Genomic DNA, 8,322 nt, shown 5'->3' with positions numbered 1-8,322 from the left:
GCCATGCAAAAGGTTTACAACTCAATGGTATCTAATAAACTGAGAAAAAAAAATACAGAATTAGATTACTTTTGCTCACTCTTATAAAAGATAAACTGCTCTAAAGATAGCTATTTGGAAACCTGGGTGTTCTTTTGCATTGGTCTTCTGTTTATGTGAGTGAATTACAATTTCAAAAATGCTGCTGCTTTATAGAAGTGATGGGGTTTGTGAAATGTTCTCAGGTCCTGAAAACATATCCAGGAGGAAGCTGTTTTGATATATGCCTCAACTGTTGGAGGAAAACACACAGAAGCAGATGGGCTTGGAGCATTATATAGCGTTTACGGTGGTGCAGTTATAATTCACTACAAAAAGGAAGGTCAATTATTTATTCTCAAGTTTTTTATTATCTCTCTATATATACATATATATGCATATATACATATATATGTATGTGTATGTATGTATATATATAATTATGTCAATGATAGAGGAGAACAATGTAGCTTGCCCCAACTAGATAACTAGATGTCAAGATTAAGGGAATTATACTGAATGATTTAAATGTTCCTTAACAAAGTAGAGGCCATATATGACCAAATTACAGCTAACACACTTGTATTAGTCCATTTGCTATTGATACAACAAAATATTTGAGGCTAGGTACTTTATAAAGCAAAGAAGATTATTTAGCTCACAGTTTTGTAGCTGAAGATCATGATGGGGACCTCATGGTAGAAGGCAGCACCCAGCGATGGGAATTTGAGCAGAAGGAAATCACTTGTTAAGGAAAGAAGCTAGAGAGTAAGAGAGGCCTGTCATTCTTTTGTACAAAAAATTGTTCTCCTTAAAACTAACTCCATCCTGCAGTGACTACCTCAGTTCCTCCCCAAGGAAGCATCCCCAAATGACTGAATCACCTCTCACTGTGCCTCACCCCTTGGTAATTCTTTTTAACATTACCATCCTGGAAACAAATCTTCCAACAAACATACCATTGGGGAGCACACCCTAACCACATCCAAACAATGGCCATAACACTGCAAAGTTGAAATCTATTCCTTTAAGATTCAGAACAAGAAAATGATGCCTGTGACTCTCCCTTACATTCAACATATTACCGGAAGTCCTAGCCAGAGCAATTAAGCAAGAGGAAGAAATAAGAGGTCTCCACATTGGAAAACAAACAAAATTGAATCACCTCTGCTTGTAGATGATGTATATGGGAGACAGGCTTATTTATAAAACCGTACAACAGATCATTGGCTGATTTCTGTGGTGACAGGTGGACAGATAGCACTCATCTACCATGGTTATTTGCCAAGCAGAGCCTCCTGTCCCTCGCTGTGGCTTGTCCATTGGCAGCCATCTGGATGAGTGACACATACTCTTTTCCATAGTGGCCCACGGTCTGCCCTGCCCACACTGAGGGAGAGGTCTTGTAGCCTAGGTTGCTGAAGCAGTGATGTGCTTGGCACCAGCTGCTTAGTTAGCTTGCATGGCCAGCCTTCTGGGAGCAGCTGTCCCAGTGTGCACGCAACAAAGTAGCCTTCTGCAGAAGACACTGCTTACCCTAAATCCCAGTGCATGACCAAACACCAGTGTCCTTTCAGTTGGAACCTAGCTGGGCTTCTTGGCCCAGACTTGCGCTCATTTATTCCCTAAACTTAGATAGGTTTTGGGGGAACTGAAGGAGCATTCAGGCACATGGAGCTTTACTGTCCCCCTTTACTTAAGGAATGCTACACCTTCAGAGCTGGCTTTCAAAACCATTTTTTTCCTTCAACTGAGGTTTGTTTGTTTCTTGTTTTTTTTTTTTTTTGGTGGTTTTGTTTTGTTTAGAAGTTATGTACATAATATTTTGTTTCTTAGTGAAAAGATCAACAAGAAGCCATTTTATTATTCACTTTTGTTGTCTTAAAGTGTCCAGAACATTTGAATCACTTTTTGCTTTGAAAAATCAGTACATATAGCTTCATTTTTCCTTAATTATTGAGGACCTCAACCTCTGCAGAGCATAATGGTGGTTTTATAGTCATTTCAGAGTTAATTCTTCAGCTTTGACAAGATATCTCTAGGAATTTTTCTTTAAGACTGAATCGATAATAACCATTTTTTAAAATTCTGTGATTTAGCTGCTCCCACACGCTTTCTGTCTGTGAAGGACCTTGTGGGTGTGTGCTTGAGCTGGCTGTATACCTGCCTAATTTAGCTGCATCTCAGAGGGGAAGCTGGACACAGGTCTTGCCCCAGGATTCTGTGGGCAACAGCTTAGGCTCTGCTATGGGAGTCCCAGGTGGGGGTGTATGACAGTGGTCAGGGCAGGTAAATCGGGTAAAGAAAAAACAGAGAAAAGACGAAAAGCACAGAGGCCACATCCTCATGATCCAAAAGACTGCACCTTCCTGAGAAACACGCTAAGCAGAACATGTGTTCATGCTATGAGGCTTTGCACTGAAGTTTCCACTCTGCCTGGGCTGGGTCCCCTAGAAGAGAGAAGGCTGATCTTGGACTCAGTGGAAGCAAATGTAATGGCCCCTGCTTGGCTCCATCCTGGCTCTGCCCTTGGTCCATCTGAGTCCACACTGTGTAGGGAATTCCTGACAAGTGAGGGTCATCTGAGGAATGCAACCTCCTCACAGAGGTGATAAGGACAGGGATTCCAAGTTAAAGTCAAATATTTAAAAAGGCCCTCTCCTCCAAACTGGATGCTACAACTGTAGTCCACTGTTCTTCATCCTGCAAGGTCCCTCTTGACCTTGCCCTGTACTCCTTAACATTCTCTTTTCCACTGGAGGCAGAGCAAAAGACCTGGCTCTTGTCCCTCAATTCTCCCTGAGGGCCATTATGTTGTAGTCATCCATTGACAAGTGAATATGCCTATGAGTTCATAGGTAGGGCAAGTCACAGCAGAGGTCGACTGTTTACATGATGCATACTCAGGATGCAAAATGTTTCTTGAGTGAACATGTGTTAGTTCAATTTAATTAGGGGACTGCATGGGAAGGGTGTGTGTGTGAGTGGGTGTGTGTGTTTGGATACTAACATGCTTGGGACTCTTCAACAATGGACAAAGCATTATCCAAAAATATCTCAAAAGTGAACATCTGTGACAGAAATTTCCCTGGACCAGAAGAACTCTTTTCTCCCACCACTGCAACTTTTTGGTGGCAGATGTCACCCCTTCCCAGAAACAATGGGGTGACCACCTGGCCTGAGTGACAACAGAATAAGGATGTGTCATTAAAGACACCAGGCTAATCATTTCTCAAAAGGCATCACCCACCATCTTGGGGAATTTCCTTCCATGGACTCCCCTCATGGTTTGGAATTATAAGCCCCTTATCTTTTATGGAATAAAACACCCAGGCACTAATGGTGCCAACATCAAGAATTAACCCATCCTCCCTTATCAAAAGGTGACAGTAATTTAAAATGATTGGAGCCAGACATTAGAACCTACTTAATAAAGAAAGAAACCAGGGCTGGGGACGTTGCTCAGTGGTATATCACCTGCTTAACATGTACAAGGGGTGCATTCTGTCCCCTGTTCTGCAAAGAAAGGGAAAAGAAGCTTAAAACCAAGTGAAAATATCATTAATAGAGAAACCACCCTTCACTGCCAAGCGCCTCTCGTACATCCTCATTTGTGCTCCATGATGATTCCATGACCATCGACTCGTCCCCTCTGCCCCAGCTGGCTCTCCTTCAGCTCTGTCTCCACCACAGCGGGGAAGTGACCTTACACACTGCACACCTGCTTATTGCGCTCCCCTGACACACCTCTCAATTGAAACTCCATTGTCCCTTCTCTTCCCCTTTGGAATGAGCTGCCCTCCTGGAAGTTGTCCCCTGGCTTTCATCTCCTCACCCCTGCAGCAAGAGGAGCCACGTTGCTTCTTATTTACTGTAAGGTAGATTAATAAGAAACCCATCTGTGGTTCAGAGCATGGTGCGCATGCAGGATAAAATTAATAACAATGAATATTAAACATCCAATGTGTGTTGGTAATGAAGGAAGAGCGGTGTTGTACTAATCGTGGAGCTGCAGGAGGACTATTAATTTTATGAAGCAGCGGTCCAGGAGGCCCGGCAGAACTGTATGGAGCTGTCAACTTCGTTTTCCACACAGGCCGTCCTCTGTAGGGAAAGGGACAGTTGTTCCTGGTTCGTGGGGTAACTTTTGTCATAAGAGGGCACACAGACAGGACTTTCAGAGGCTAGCAGGTAATGACACTAGGGCTTCAAAGCTTGGCCTGGACACGGTGTTGTCACGGATGCAGGCTGTGGTTGTCCTAACATTCTGGAAGCTGGGTCGCTCACCTGGAGCTTTCTGATTAGATGCCTATCTCTATGAGGCAAGGTCAGTGGGATCTGGTGCAGTGCAGGGGTCTGGACACGAGATTCGAGAGGACTTGGCTTCTGTCCAGCAAGCAGGGTGCTGTCCCCCAGGCCCCCCACATCAAGGCTTTGAGCAAGCTGGCTTCCTTCTGCCTGTCCTCTGATATTAGGACAGTCCACTCATTCCTCAGGCCTCATGCTCACACTGAGTACTTAGAGAGGCAAAAAGAAAAAAAAAAAGAAAAAAGGGGGGGGGGGGAGAGAGAAACAACAACAAAGCTAACCTTCGCTGGACTTTTAAATATATCTTAAGTTTCAAATTTAAAATCTATCCATAGAGTCAAGAATAAAGTTTATAAAATATAAACAAGTAAATTTAAAAAACAGTAGAGTAGGATGGAAATATAGTGTTCAACACCCTGAAAACCAACAGCACAAGAGCAAAACAAACTACTTCATAGGATGATCTTGAAAAAGAAAACATCCCTGAAATATAACTGCAGAACAGAATCCTAAGACCAAACATCTAGATAGGTTAGAAGGTTCTGAAAATCCTGTCATCAAAAGTGAAAATGAAATTTATATTATTTGACAGTTTAGATGTGGAAAATGCATTGGAGAGATGCTTTACACATTTTATAGGGATATTTTATCCCAGGGATAATGTAAAATTCGATAATATGAGGAACTTGATAATAGTACATTACTTGACTGGGCTGTGTGTTTTTCATGGTCAACATACAGAAATAAGCAAATATGTTTAAAACCTTTGAAATATGTTTATTTTGGGATGTGCTATGTGTAAGAGGAGTACAGATGAGCTAACATTTTAAAAGTGACAGGTAGTAGGTAAACTTAAGCAGATTTTTTTTTTAGAAGCAGTATAAGCAACATTAAACTGAAAGAGAGGAAATTTGTCCCAGAGAATAGAAGAGTGGAAAAAATTGCTTCTTTAATCTGTTGTGTCAGAAGCCTTTAGCACTGATTGCCATGTTTATTATTGTTGTTGTTGTTGTTATTATTATTATCATCATTATTATTTTTTTGGTACTGGGAATTGAACTCAGGGGCTTTCAAACACTGAGTCAAATCCCCAGCCCTGTTTTGTATTTTATTTAGAGACAGGATTTGCCTGAGATGCTTAGGGCCTCACTAAGTTGCTGAGGCTGGCTTTGAACTTATGGTCTTCCTGCTTCAGCCTCCTGAGCTGCTGGGATTGCAGGTGTGCAACACTGTGGCCCACCATGTTTATTTTTGTATGCAATTTGATAACAGATAAAATTACTCTTTAAATAAATTCCATGTAAATATCCCAATTAATCCAACAATGTATCTTCTACTCGGGACCCTCCATTGTTTCCTCTGTGTCCTCTGTACTGGCGGCATCTCCCAGACAGCAAGCATAGTTAGCACCTAGTTTCCCATGAGGCAGGCAGAATAAAGAGGGATCCATTGGAAGCACATGGTCCATCCCATGCACTCCTAGAGTCGTCCTCCTTGGTCCTAGGGAAACTTCTCAGCAGGAGATTCTGCATTTCTCCCAGAAAAGTCTGGGACTTGGAATATGATATATATCCTCATAGCCTGCTTTAAAGAAAACTTGAATTGCATATTCTTTGGAAGAAGTAATTACCTTTAAAACAGACTACCAGAGGCCACAATTCCTATTCTTCCCACTTTATTGAAAAATTCATGTTGAATAGGGGAGCAGTAAATAACTAAACTGTGTTTAGAAACTCCACATTCTATCACATTGATTGTTTATTAAGTGATTTGATTAATGAATAGAAACAAAGTAATCAAGGAATGACTATTTCCACATCACAGGAGCAAAACAAGACTTTGAAACTTACCTTATGTGGATCCCAAACCTATGAGAGGGCAGGTGCTTCTTGGTGCTAAAGTTCTGATGAGGCAGAAAAGTAAATAGTCCATCCAGAGTGCAGATTTTTCTGAACAGAATGGAGAATTTTAGTTAACTTAGTTTCTTGAGTTAAGTTGCCATCCAATATTTTGTGAACGTGAAGAAAAGACAACAGGTCCCATATGTCAATCCCACATTCCCAGGTGCGACAAGGCTGTCCACCCTCCTGTCACCCTGTGCATTTGATGATGCTCCTCCATACAGTCCTTGGTGAGACACTAAAGACATTTCCCTCCTGCAGATGAAGCTGGAACCATCCCAAGGTCAAGGTCAAGTGTTCCCATTTGAAAGGAAAAAGGTGGAAACTGAGATTTTTGTTTTGTTTTCCTTTGTTTTAAACTATTCTGCAGAAACACTACAGAGTTTTGTTTATTTTGTTTTTTCTACTACTCAGAATGTCACTATCTTAGGTTTCTGGGGTTTTTTTGTTTTTGTTTTGTTTTTTTGAGGTGGGAGTACCAGGGATTGAACTCAGGGGCACTCATCCCCAGTCTTATTTTGTATTTTATTTAGAGATAGGGTCTCACTGAGTTGCTTGTTTTTGTGAGGCTGGCTTTGAACTCACAATCCTCCTGCCTCAGCCTCCCAAACTGCTAGGATTACAGGCTTGTGCCACTGAACCCAGCTAGGTTTCTGTCTTTGCATTCCGCCTGAGGCCTTGACTCATAAGACTGGCTATCAGTAGAAGTCCATTGGATTACACAATGGGGGATGAAGGGGAGGGAGGGAGGGAGGATGAGGACAGGAAAGACAGTAGAATGAATCGGACATCACTTTCCCATGTTCATATATGAGTACACCACCAGTGTAACTCCACATCATGTACAACACAAGAACAGGAAGTTATACTCCATGCATGTATAATATGTCAACATGTATACTACTATCATGATTAACTAAAAAGAACAAATAAAAAATGCAAAAAGAAGAATCTCTTGGAGATTCCTGAAAGGAATGACTCATTTCTATCTTACTGATTTCAAGATTTTTTGTCTATGCTTTTCCATAGTTTGATTATGCTATGTTATGGTGTGTGTTTGTTTGTGGCTATCCCCCTTGAAGTTTGTTGATCTGCTTGGGTGTATAGATTTATGTCTTACCTTAAATTTTCATATATTTTATATCTAGGTCTATAATACATTTTCATTTAAATTTTGTGAAGAGTACATGGCCTGTATCTAGGTAAGTTTGCATGTCCACATATACCTGCACCATGATTTCTCTTCTTTCCATAATTTGTCTTCATTCCTTTCTCTAAGATTTGTTGATGATATTTATGTGGATTCTTCTCTGGACAATCAAGCCTGTTTTATTGATCTATTTCTCTATTCATTTGCCAATGCCTCAATGATTATTGTAGCTTTACAATTACTCTTGAAGTCAGGTAGTGTTAGTCCTCCAACTTTTCTCACTCAACATTAAGGCTGTTCTGGAGCTCTCATCTCTGCACGTAAACATTGGAATCAGTTTGTTGATATACAGAAAATAAATTATTGAGATTTGAAATGGGATTGTATTGCATATGCAGTTTGGAAGAGGAAGACTCAGCATTTTGATGATATGCAATCTTCTTATTCATGAACATGGAGTATCTCTGCATTATTTAGTTCCTCTTTAATTTTCAAATTTGTAGATTTCTCCATATGAATCTTGTACATGTTTTATTGGATTTGAATTTAAATATTTCATCTTGGCTTGCCCTAAACTTATAATGCATTTTTTTTAAATTTAAATTTGTACTTGTTCACTTATGACTTATGGTACATAGAAAAGAATTTGATTTTTATGCTAACCTTTATCCTGAAGCCTTGCCATACTTGCTTATTAGTTCTTAGAATAATGCAGTTTTATTCCACATTTTCTGATTGTTACTGATGTTGAGCCATTTGTATATACTCTTTTACAAAATATATATTGTAGTTTTTCCTATTTACCATCATCTTGCCTCTTTTTAAAATTTAATTTATAGGAACACTACATATATTCTGGTTACAACTCCTTTGACTGATATATGTGTTGCAAATATTTTCTATTGCATGGTACTTTATTATTTTATACTGTTATGTTTTCTTATT

Source organism: Spermophilus citellus, assembly GCF_964194105.1.
Source record: "Spermophilus citellus genome assembly, chromosome: 14".
NCBI classification, from domain to species: Eukaryota; Metazoa; Chordata; class Mammalia; order Rodentia; family Sciuridae; genus Spermophilus; species Spermophilus citellus.
This window is presented reverse-complemented; position numbering follows the sequence as displayed.